The 12,696-nt window shown below is 40.6% G+C and overlaps 1 protein-coding gene across 1 annotated transcript in view; it reads right to left on the bottom strand.

Annotated features, from left to right (window-relative positions):
- Positions 1 to 12,690, bottom strand: part of DCBLD1 (discoidin, CUB and LCCL domain containing 1) — a 65,132-nt gene extending 52,442 nt beyond the window's left edge. The window contains exon 1 of the mRNA XM_029943284.1: positions 12,634 to 12,690. The gene's annotated coding sequence lies outside the window, so the exon portion shown is untranslated. The remainder of the gene's footprint in view (positions 1 to 12,633) is intronic.
- Positions 12,691 to 12,696: the final 6 nt, after the last annotated feature.

The following is a 12,696-nucleotide window of genomic DNA, read 5'->3' as shown; positions in this document are numbered from 1 at the left end:
AGCAGGAGTGTGGGTGTGGGGGGAGGGGGCTTGCACACCTATTGTTTTTCTAATTTCATAAATTATTTCCATATACTTAAGAGGTGACAGAGCACAATGTTAGGACACTGGTTCCTGCCCAGTACTGGCTGTTTGACCTTAGATGAGTGCCTTTACCTCTCTTAGCTACAATTCACCATCACAGAGACAATGACACACAGCATTCACATGAGCACTAAGTGAGATAATGCTAGTATAGTATTGAGCATAGAGGCTAGCACATAGTAAGAATTCAAAATACTTTAACTGCCATAGTTTTATTTAAAACTACCACACATATTAAAGTATCAAGAATATTGCTTTGGGTTCACTGACTTTGTCCCATTCCCTCACTCATTGGCTCTATGATCTTAAAAACATTATCATTTTTTGTGTATCAATTTTCCTCATCTTTAAAAAGCCTAACCACACATGTGCCTGAGTGACTTAGTCAGTTAAGCATTGACTCTTTTTTTTTTTTAATATTTGTTTTTGAGAGAGAGACTGAGGGAAAGTGGGGGAGGGGAAGAGAGGGAAACAGAATCCGAAACAGGCTCCAGGCTCTGAGCTGTCAGCACAGAGCCTCATGTGGGGCTCGAATCCACAAACCACAAGATCATGACCTGAGCTGAAGTTGGACCCTTAGCCCACTGAGCCACCCAGGTGCCTCAACAGTTGATTGTGGCTCCCGTTATGACCTCACAGTCAGGAGACAGAGCCCCGTGTCAGGCTCCACACTGAGCATAGAACCTGCTTTGGATCTCTCTCTCCTTCTCAAAATAAATAAATAAATAAACATTAAAAAAGAGCCCAATCACAACTGGGCATGGTAAAGATGAGTGAGGCCGTGTTAAGGGTTAGAGAGTCTAACTGCCAGAAACTCTAATTAGAATGCTCCCTGCCCCCATTATGGCTAGTACAGCATCTTGAAAAATGATACCCAAATTATACTATGTAAATCTGATCATTCAAAAGGAAGACTTTTCCCACTCTTGTTAAGTCACAAGTGCTTTGGGGGAAATCTGTAACAAACTGGATGCATTCTTTAAGAGGAGTTGCTTAATTTCACAGATAAAAATGAGAAAAAACTTGTCTGTACAGCAAAACAAGTCTAAGACAACTATTTTATCTCTGTTGAGTTGATGCTCAGGATAAGGAAGTTAGAGAAAGGCAGCTGCTGGTCTTTCCTAATAATGTCAGGATGTTGATGTCACGTCCAAGTTGGCAATTGCTGGGGGTGAAGATAAATGCGGGAAATCTTTCCTGTCTCTACCCCGTGCTATGCTTTCTAACCTTGGTTCCATGTCCAATATACACAACGTCAATAGTCAGATAAAGTGTAACTGGACAATGACTTTTCTCTTGGGAGTAAAAAAAAAAATCCAGTTACCAAGTGTGGATAAAGTTAATCTTGGTTTTAGAAGTTAAAACTATACAAATTCTCTCTCTCTCACACACACACACGTCACTTTCCCAGATATATTTTTCAAAATGTCAATTAGAACTAAAATGTTATTAGAATAGAAAAAAAAACATTAAATCATGAAAATGCTAACACTTAGCATTTACTAAACATTTATTATAAAAGGCAACAGATACAAAGTATTCTAAAGGGACTTTATGTTACTGAATCTTCTTATAATGATCATATTTTAAAGATTATAAATGTTAGTTCCCTTTTTAAAATTATGAAACATTTCATAGACACACATACCGACATATAAAAACTAGTATCGCAAACATCCAAGAATACACCCCATAGCTTATAAGAGAGGCCATTTCCAATAGGGCACGACTGTAGCCCACAGCACCCTTCTTTCCTCCCACGTCCCTCTTGTTACCGCCCCTGTTCTATGTGTGAAGAAGATAAGGCTCTGAGACGCCAGTTACCTGGCCCAGGTGGCCGAGCTGGCATCCGAACCTCATCTGAATTCCAGTGAGGAAATTGCTAGAGTCACCCAATGTGGAGGTGAGGAAACCGAGGCAGACAGATTTAAGACGTGTCCATGCTCACATCACTGCTGAGCAGCACCACATGCATTAAAACCCACATAATTTTTGTACAGTCTTACCCTTTTGTCTCAAAATTAACATGAGGAAAATAGCCATGTTTAATTCAGGGATTCTTGTAAAACTCAGGATATGAGAAACCTTATCACCCTCTCTCTTTAATCACTTAAGCAAGTACTTTTTATCACACTAGTAAGGGTCAGTCTAATGAGAGGGGACTATTTTACCTCAAACAAAGGTGTTCACTTTACTTAGCACCAAGGTGGCTCCTAAAAGATGCTCTGTAAATGAACTTTTCAGTAGATCAAAGTGCTGCTTCTTAACCTTCTGTGGGCATACCAGTCATCTTGGGATCTGGGTAATAGGCAGGGCCTGGAAATTCTGCAGGTTCAAAAAGTTCTTGGTAATGACTATTCCTGCTGATGCCTGAAAGATATACTCTAAATAGAAAGAGACTTAAAGAGCCCTTATTAATTAATTCCTATTCATAGATAGGGAGCAGGGGCGCCTGGGTGGCTCAGTTGGTTAAGCCTCAGACTTTGCGGCTCAGGTGAGGATCTCATGGTTGGTGGGTTCAACCCTCACATCTGGCTCTGTGCTGACAGCTCAGAGCCTGGAGCCTGGTTTGGATTCTGTGTATCCCTCTCTCTTTGCCTCTCCCCTGCTCACACGCTATCTCTCAAAAATAAATTTTAAGCAATTTTTAAAAAATAGATTGGGATCTTGCAGTGAACCTTTTTAAAAATGAAAAATCCTTGAGATACCAATTTTATATGGTTTTATTTTAGTATCTGTTCCTAAAATTGGAACAAGTCTATATTCTCAATTCTTTGACACTTATTTTCATGATGTCATGTATAAGTCTAGAACAGGCAATAATCAATTTTAGGATCTACATTTAAGCCAGGGTGACATTTCTGACACCTGGAAAAAAGTGTCAGTTTAGAAATTATTTGAGCATATGGTAGAAAATACACAAAGAAATGGGATGCGAAAATTTCTAGGAACATACATGGATGCACCACATATAAGTAGAAAGCAATCAATGTTTACTGACCAGAAAATAGCAAATCTCAGTTAGGAAAGAAATGGTATCTTATCATGCATCTACTGAAGTATGAAACATTAAGAGTTGATGGAGGAAAAAATAAACCTTATAAAGCTCATATCACATTGCACAGTCCCCAGAAACTATACTGCCTTTATACCTTCCACATCTTGCACCACTGAACTTATCACAATGCAATTAAAACACCTGGTTAACTACTAATTGAGATTTGAAAAAGTGTTACTATTTCTGTGGTAAATGTGATCACTTCTAAGAGAAACCAAAGACTATTAACTTAAAGATTTATTGCATAAAGAACTTCCTGAAATTATGTTTCTCTAAGGCTTGCTTCTTTTAACTTGATCTCCCCAGGACAAGAGCTTCCCTCGAAGATGAAGGGCAAGAGACCATCCTAAGGCATCTAGGATTGTAGGACACGCACCTGTATCCCACTATGGACACTCATAGAAAGTGAGTGTGCCTGGGGTAAAAGATTCAATCCTTCTGATCTCAGTTCCCTTCATAGCCTTCAGAACCATCAGAATTCAATTAGATGCAAAAAACACACCAGATACCTATGAAGGTTGGGTTTTACATTTTTATTGACATAAAAAATCTAAGTGGACAAGCAATGACTGATGGATACTTACACCACCGAATGAAATGTTCATGGGGAAGAGGAATTTTACTGAGTAAGAAATTATCATTCTATAGACTATTTACGGGTCTTAAAGACAACTTCATAATGGAGGAATCAAGTTGTCACTTCCTGAAGTCACTGATCATTTTTAGCATGATGGAAAGTGGGGCAATAATAACAATACTAATGTATGCATCTTGAGACACAATTAGCAGCACATGACACTTTTGTGGTACTTTTACCAAAAACACTTAGCATGAATCTGATCAAATCTTTAGGTCTAATTTCAAGTTTACAGAGAAATACAGTAGATAGTGCACCAAGTAAAACACACAAAACTCAGAAGCCAATTGGTCTAATTTAAGATTGAGCTGCGTCACAATATAGCTGAACCTGATCCCCTTGCAGGAAAATAAAATGCATGTGTGCAGCGGTCAGTGGTACATTAAAAGTGACTTAAGAGACAAATATCTGTAACGTATGGACCTTATTTGGATCTTTCTTAGTATAAAGCAGCAGCAAAAAGACATGTTTAGATCAATTGGGTAAATTTGAATATGACTTGACTATTAGAAGACATTAAGATGGCACCATTAACATTTTTAGATGTGTTCATGGCATTGTAGTCATGTAAAAGACTATTTAGAAACACAAATCAAATATTTGGGAGAGAAATGCCATTAAGTCTTTAATATATGTCAAATACCTCATGGTGGGGGGTGGGGAGTGTTTCTGTTAAAATCTTAGTAATATTCTTGGGATGAGCACTGGGTGTTATATGGGAACCAACGTGACAATAAACTATATTTAAAAATAAAATAAAATAACATAACCTAGTAATACAGCCCAGCAAATGTAGTAAAGAGAAGAAAAAGGAAAAAGAATTTCCCACCCACAGGGCAAGAGAGTGTCACAGGTCTTTAGCCCCTTTGGAGCTAGGAGCCACAGCAGGTACAGGGCCATTCCTCTGTCTGTAGGCTCTCTTCAATTTTAGTCTCTTGGCAAAACAGGGGCTTTTTGAGGGGAAATAAGGCGAATCATGGTCCATGTAATTCTCAAAATAAGCAGCCTCTGTTCTAAACTCCTCAGAATGGGAGCAATTCAATAAACAGATCTCATGTTTCAGTGGTCCTATGGACTATTAAGTCTCAAAAGTCTCCTCCTTTGGGCTGAAATCAATCACATTTCAATACGAAGCAAACCTGTTTTTGTGAAAAGCCATTAAAAAGCTGAATTAAATCCATTCGGCCATTTAAAAATTAAGTGAGTCCAACAGAGATGTTTACTGATATTCCCTGTAGGAAGTTTTATGCACTAGAATTCAAATTTACTGTACTTAACTTTTAATATCCATTGGCTTTGTTCTTTGCCAGGATAGTGAAATACAGTTTTGTTTTGTTTTCCTTTTTTCAAGAGTAGAGTGCTCTTTAAAAAAAAATAATTTATTGGGGCGTCTGGGTGGCTCAGTCGGTTAAGAGTCCGACTTCAGCTCAGGTCATGATCTTGTGGTTCACGTGTTCCAGCCCTATGCCTGCTTCAGATTCTGTGTCTCCCTCTCTCTCTCTGCCCCTTCCCTGCTCATGCTCTGTTTCTCTCTCTCTCTCTCTCTCAAAAATAAAGATTAAAAAATTTTAAAAAATAATTTATACACAACTTTTAGGCACATCCACTAAACAGACTTAACCATGAAGTAGAACTAGACTTGTACTAATTTCCAAGGATTTTAATTTTGTGATGAAAGAGAGGCTGTTCTTTTGCCTTCTTGTAAAATTTAAATATGTTGGACATTGAATTAAAAGGCTATGTACAATAGTGGTTGTAATTTGAGTTGGAAAATGAAGATAAAACCATGTAAAACAAATGTGGTTTTCAGTAAAGATAAACTCCAAATCGTCTAATCATTGACAAAGCTGACTCCTTTAAGTATGAAGTAAGAATCTCATCCAAGAAGAACTAAGAAATCTTCCCTTTCTGACACTTACTACATTCGGAGTAATAATTTTCTCAAACATAGTATGGACAAACAAATTCCCTCTGAGCAAGGAAGGGTTATTTGAATCACACAAAAGACAAAAATCTGGACAAGACCCATAGCTGACTGGCCAAGACAAAAACTCCATCTTTCCATTAGATATTCCTCAGTAGCAATAAATGACTTGAAAATGAGTTTTCGGTTTCCCTGAAGGCTAATTCTTAAAATAAATATAAACTTGGGAACTTTTTCCCAGATAGTATGCTGAAAGCTTTTAATAAAATATGAACTTGAGAAAAAAAGCAGAATATAAAAGCATGTAGAGATGAGGCAGTAGAGTGAGTATCCAGGTATTAGTTTTATTGTTGTTCTTTATACCTTACACATATTTTATATATGAAATTTTGTCTACCTAATATTTATTTTTTAAAAAAGGGGAGATAGTATATAAGTGCGTGTGTGTACATATGTACATTGGTTGCAGGGCTATTTGTGTGTGTGCGCGTGCCAAAAACCTGTCCTTAGAGGTTCTCTGTGTAACAGCTTCCTGGCAGGAATATGATGTGTCAGTACAGTATTATCGGCACTGCTTGGTCCACACCTGTTGTACTTTGTAAGCACCAGGGAATATGTTTGGGAAAGCAGTCGGGAAAGAAAGTCCAATTCTAAGAGAAATTTAATGGTTTTTGGTTTTGTTTGGGAAAAAAAAACCCTCCAGTGTAGCTTACAAAAAGGGGAAAATGGGGCAAAATAAAACCACTTAGCTTGTTTTAATGTTATTGTTTGCAGCTTTTCTTACAAAAAAAATCCACCTAAGCTAAAATTACCACACATAAGACACAAGACACTTCTGCAAGTATTAGGTACAACTGCACACAGGATAAAAGCTCCCAGAGAGATAGTAGATAAAGACTAGATTAATAGATCAGATGGAAATGGCAGTAAACAGTCAAAGCTACACAACAATATGGCTTAATACAGTGACAATGTCACAAATATCTGAACACTATCCGAGTGATTTTTAAGGTGGAGGCCCCTGATGCCTTCAATGTATAAGCAGCTGGAGATCTTGGGGATCCGTGACTGTATCACCTGCTCCAATATTCTTAAGACTGCCCGCACCTAACTCGAGGCAGCTTTCTTGGTGCTGCCTAGAAAGGAGTGTCAAAGATTCTCAAACCTTTTCAGAGTTGAATTTAGTTATTTCCTCGAATACATTCAAAGTGTTTCCTAAGTCATCACAATAGTCATGTATGCAATTCTGCTTAAAACAGTTTAGTGAATATTACCCTTCACCTCATTCTCTCAAACCTCAGCTACACCATTTATGTGCCAACACAGGAAACCGTAATCTGGAGCCCTTTCTCTACCAGGCACAGGACCAGGTGCTGGTGGAAGACTATAAAAAGCTCCATTTCATCTCTACTCTCCCCAATTTTCCTCCCTTCCTCCCCACTCCTGGAAAAACAAAACAAAAGGAACTTCTCTTCTTCAATCCAACAGACAGTGGGTCTGGATTCAGCATACTAGAGCTCACAGTTAAAATTTATTTCTACATTGGGCTAGAAATCGCCATGTGGGTTTTTTCCCCATCAATTAAGTCTCTCCCACTCCCCTACCCACCCAAGGCAAACAACTTATACACATACACACACAAACACACACACACACACACACACACACACACACACACACACATATATAAAGCAGAGAACAAACATCTGGAAAATGACATCAATGTGACTCTTCAGTTGCAAAAAGGCAAAATTATGCCATAGTCTAACAAAAAAAAATATCTGAAAGCCTGTTATATTTATGGGTTTATCCTCAAAGCCAAACTTCAAATATACCAGAATGAGTTCTTCTATTTTAAATCCATATTTCAGACTTTTTATCTATAAATAACAGTGGGACTAGACATAGGATTTTATTACTTTGTCTTGTTCTGGTTTTGAGTCTCAGCTAGAGTCACAGCTCTGAGTCTTTAACAACAGGGCAGGAATTGTGTTTCTGCTGCCATCCTCGCGGAGCACACATCCCCTACTGTGCCCCATCATGTGCTGGCCACTGTTCAAAGCACCAAGTTCCTCCCGGACCTGACATTCTTGCGGGGGAAGGCAGACACATTAAATAAAAGTGTAAATGATATACTCTGTTGAAAGATGGTAGTGCTCCAGAGAAAAATGAAGCAGGGAAGGGGAATAAGGAGTCCTGGGGGATGGCAGGAGGGTCACAGGTGGTTAGGGACATTCTCCCTGAGAGGGCAGTATCTGAACAAAGACTGAAGGGGGAGGGAGTGATGTGGATATTTGGGGCAAGCCTATTCCGGGCAGTATGTATAAAGGCTCTGAGGCAGAAGAGTGTCTGACATCTTTGAAAAAATGGCAAGAAAGCCATTATGGCTGGGAGTGTGGGGAAGCATGGAAGAAAATGAGGTCCTAGAGGTAGTGGGGAAGGCAGAATGAAGGGACCCCATTATTTGTCAAATTAGTAGTAATAAACAGAAATGAAGACAGCTGGCATTCATTGAGCTTTTACCACATGCTAAGGGGCAACTCCAGAGAGGTTATGTGTATGCTCTCCTTAAAAAACACAAAACAACCTGTTACTCTAGTATGTACATGGTAGACATTACGCTTTAGGACACACACATAGCAATAAGTCCAAACCTTACAGAAAATATTTCCATATTTCCCTGAACAAGTTTTTTGGTTTTGTTTTGCTCTTTCTGCCTTAACATGATTAAAAACTTTGCTAAATGGTGCAGTTAATTTCACTTCCCCATGCATCTTAAAAATAAAAACATAATTCCTTACAAATGTCAGATGTCTAGCGTATTTCCAAGGTATGTTTTCTATGTGATTTTCAAGTCTGTTTCAGTACCACACGGTTAAAAGAGTTCAACTTATAAGACAAAAAGTTAATAAATACAGTTCGAGCTATTCAGAGTTCAAATCCTAATAGCATAGCTTCCTTTGGTTTGTTTAACAAATCCTTTAATGTAACTTATTTTCTGAACTATATGGTGCAACTTAATGTTTCTGAGTGTTACAAATTACATCTACTGTAGCCAAAAGATACAGTTCACGTTCTGCTGGCATGTTCCCTTCTTTCTGCTGTTCCTTCATTTGAAAGGCATCCTTGCCACCCAGCTGACAAGGCACCTGGGTGGCTTAGTAGATTAAGCGTCGTGATCTCACAATTTGCGGGTTTGAGTCCCACGACAGGCTCTGTGCTGACGGCTCAGACCCTGGAACCTGCTTCAGATTCTCTGCTTCAGATTCTGTCTCCCTTTCTCTGCCCCTCCCTCACTCTCGCTTGCTTGCTCTCTCTCTCAAAAATAAACATTTTTTAAAAGGCATCCTTACACACAGAAATAAGCATTCCAAGAGAGCTGGGCTTGCTAAACAAAATTAATTAAGGGAAACACCAGATAAACCTTCATAAAGAACTTTAGTAGACTCTTCATTACTTAGTTTCTATGAATTAAGAAACAATTTGAAGATATCTATCTCTTAAACATGAAGGGATTGTTCAGTTCAGCCCAAGAAACATTTATTGAACACCTCTGTCAGGCACCAGGAGGACAATGACAATTCCAGTCCCTCCCTCAGGAACTTACAGTCTACACGGCAGACAGAAGCCCAGACCTCGGAGATGAGAAAAGTCTGGGGTGGGTGCACACACCGATACAGAAGCTATCAGAATAAACTTGGGCTTACTTTTTCAGAAGCCACTCACCTAGGACATCAGACATCAGCTACCCCATGTCTAACCAAACATGCATAAGTGAAGACTTAAGAACAGACCTGTCCAAGATTTGGACAGAATATTTAAGGCAATTTTTAAGTATCCAGTTCTATACTTAGAAGTTTCCTTAGAGACTGCTTAGTTTTACTCTTCACTAACACTTAAATCACAAGGAAGAAATCTTTCATACACATCTCCAAATATTTTGGGGAAGGGAGAATCAGGGATGTATAGTTAGCACAAATTTAACACGTGAATTAGGGTATTTAATTCTCAAAACTTATAATCAAGGTAAGAAGATGTAAGTCCAAGCCTACGGAATTGTAATACTTGAATCAATATTAAAGATTAACTTACATGTGATGTTATAAAGTTCAAACACCATGTGAAACAATCTGTGTAAATATCTCAATTTAGTTAACTAGGTCCTGAGGAGCAGGGCAGAAGCAGCAGCAGACATGAGACCAAATTCTGCTCATCAAGTCCTAGTGTCCGGGAACGGGCAGGCTATAAACACTAGAAGAGGCAGCCAGTTTTAAAAAAATAAATAGAGCAAAAGTACCAGATAGGCAAGGAGCAGCCCTACAAAGAAACCCATATAGCTTCTCCAGTCTCTGACATAAAAAACTGGAATAATTTCACTGACTGGATTCAAAATATTCAGATTAAATTATCACATTCATTTCCTGAAACATAACACAATGAATAAACATGTAATATTAAACTGTCCATGACACAGATGGTAGCAATTTATCATAATCCTTACATTATAAAATGTTTCCACCATCTCAAAGCTGATTTGAATCAGAATTACCTGAGGAAATTTTTTTTTTAAGTGCATATTCCCAGGCCCCACCCACTGGCAGTTCTGATTCACAATCTGGAGCTGGGGCTTTACAAAACTCCCAGAGACAGAGGTGATCAGGCAGGTTAGGACCTGAGAAGCACCAGACTAGGCTGACTCCAAGAATGATAAAGGTAAAATGTAATAAATGGTCATCTTCTCACCAAAAACTGACTGTTATGCTAGGGCTGCCCTCTTCTAAACATGCAGATTGCTAATAACACCTACAACCCTCATCCAACCACAAGGCCAGTAGCGTATCTCAAGACCAATGGGTGTGCCTACTTAAACTTAGAGACACTTGCAAAGTGTCTAATTGGGAAGATCACAGATGTGAGAAATATTCACAAAGAAAAATCACTCACTTCTTGTTTCATTCAAGAGGCACCAGAGCCAGAGTTCCTAGATTTTTTTTTTCAGTAAAAGTCCCAAAACTCAGTTTTGCTTTTTTGGTGTGATTGAATACTTATGCCTTTATTGTTTCTTTTAATATCCTAAATATACAGGATGTTTCATGGAAACTCAAATGACAACATCTTCTTCTACTAGTCAACTGCTATAAAATCTCAAGTTGGAAGCGCAATAAAAATCTAAGCAATCACACTTGCTCCCTGAGAACTGCTCCACAAAGCACCTGTTCAACAGCCTGGATGATCTTGCAACATCTGAAACTTCTCTGAAAATATGGATGGCAGTTTTGGCCAGATTAGTACAGGAACACACTGTCACAGGGATTCACAGACCTGCAGTATTAAAGTCGCATCTCCAGGAGAGCCTGGGTGGCTCTGTTGATTCAGCAACTGACTTGATTTTGGCTTAGGTCACCATCCCCTGGTCCATAAGACCCAGCCCAGGATTCAGCTCCCTGCTGGGTGTGGAGCCTGCTTGGGATTCTCCTTCTCCCTCTCTTTGTCCCTTCCCCACTCTCTTTCCCTCTCCCTCTCAAAAAATAAATAAACTCAAAAAGAAAGTTGCAACTTCAGTGATGAGAAACATTAAGTGCTTAAAATACCTGTGATCAATTCCTACATATTCAATAAGAACATATTTTTTTTAATTTTTATAACGTTTATTCACTTTTGAGAGACAGAGAGAGTGCGAGCAGGGGTGTAGCAGAGAGAGAGAGGGAGACAGAGAATCTGAAGCAGGCTCCAGGCTTACTGGCTCTCAGCACAGACCCTGACCTGGGGCTTCAACCCACCAACCTTGAGATCATGACCTGCGTGGAAGTCCGACGCTTAACCGACTGAGCCACCCAGGTGCCCCCAAAAGCACACATATTTATTAAAATTTTAGGATATGCACAGCATTCTATTAGTTCCAAGATACATTTTGTCTAAACTTCAGCTTTAAAACAAACAAATTGGTATGTAAGCAAATTTAGGAACCACTAGTAACATCTTAAGTATCCATGTTTCAGACTGGGAATGGATACGTGGTTTGGGGCGGGGGTAATGCCAGCATTTGGTTTACCAGTGATTTCTTGTTTCATTAGAAAACACGAGGTGGGGGTGTGAGCACTGTCTAGATGGCCAGTGCTATTAAATAATCTCAGTTGTATACGGGCAGAAGTAGGGAAGGAAAGGAAACAAGAACTGAGAAGTCGCAGAAAGCTGCTTTATCAGTAAAGAACTAATTAACAAGGATTTGTCCAGGGCTGCTGAAACGGTTTGCTGCTTCAATCAGGTGGATGTGCAGAGGCAAACTGGGCTGTGGATTAATTACGTCCAACCTGAAACCAAGAAACAGGTCCATAGAAAGACCAGCCAGGTCGGGGGTCGACTCGCCCAAACCCAAAACACTCCAACTTGGGGCGCAAGGGGCACAAGGGTCAGGAGCTGCAGGGCGGCCCGCCGGCCCCCAGACCACAACTCCGGGGAAACGTCTCCCCCGGTTCCTACAAGCGGCAAACGCACCCGCTAAGATCGCAGAAGCCGCGCACTGAGAGCCCGGCCGCCCAGCTGCTCAGCAGCCTTGTCAACGGAGGCTTGAGAGCGACGTCCCCACCCAAGACTCTCTCCTGTGGCGGCCGGGGTCGCCAACTCGCGACCTCGGGGCCATGTCACTTCTCCCGGGGCCAGCGGAGTCAGGAAGTCTGGGAGCAGAGTGAGCCCGGCTGCGGGGAAAGTGGAGCGAACGTGGGGAGGCGTCAAGTTGCTTCTCTCGTTGAGCAGAGCAGGAAGGAGTTGGGTGGGAGAACGATCCGAAATTCGGTAACTTATTTTATACGCGAGCCGCCGTCGGCCAGAAAGAGCACGAGTCCGCGGGTGCAGGCGGCGACCCCACTTCCTCCCGCGCCGGGTGCCTCCAGGCCCGGCCCGGCCCACCCCCGCCGGCCGCGCTCCACTCACCCAGCTCGCCCGCCTGCAGCCGGAGCGGGGCGGAGACCACTAGCAGGAGGGCCAGGAGGCCGC

This window comes from Suricata suricatta, chromosome 7 (assembly GCF_006229205.1).
Source record: "Suricata suricatta isolate VVHF042 chromosome 7, meerkat_22Aug2017_6uvM2_HiC, whole genome shotgun sequence".
NCBI lineage: Eukaryota > Metazoa > Chordata > Mammalia > Carnivora > Herpestidae > Suricata > Suricata suricatta.
This window is presented reverse-complemented; position numbering and strand designations above follow the sequence as displayed.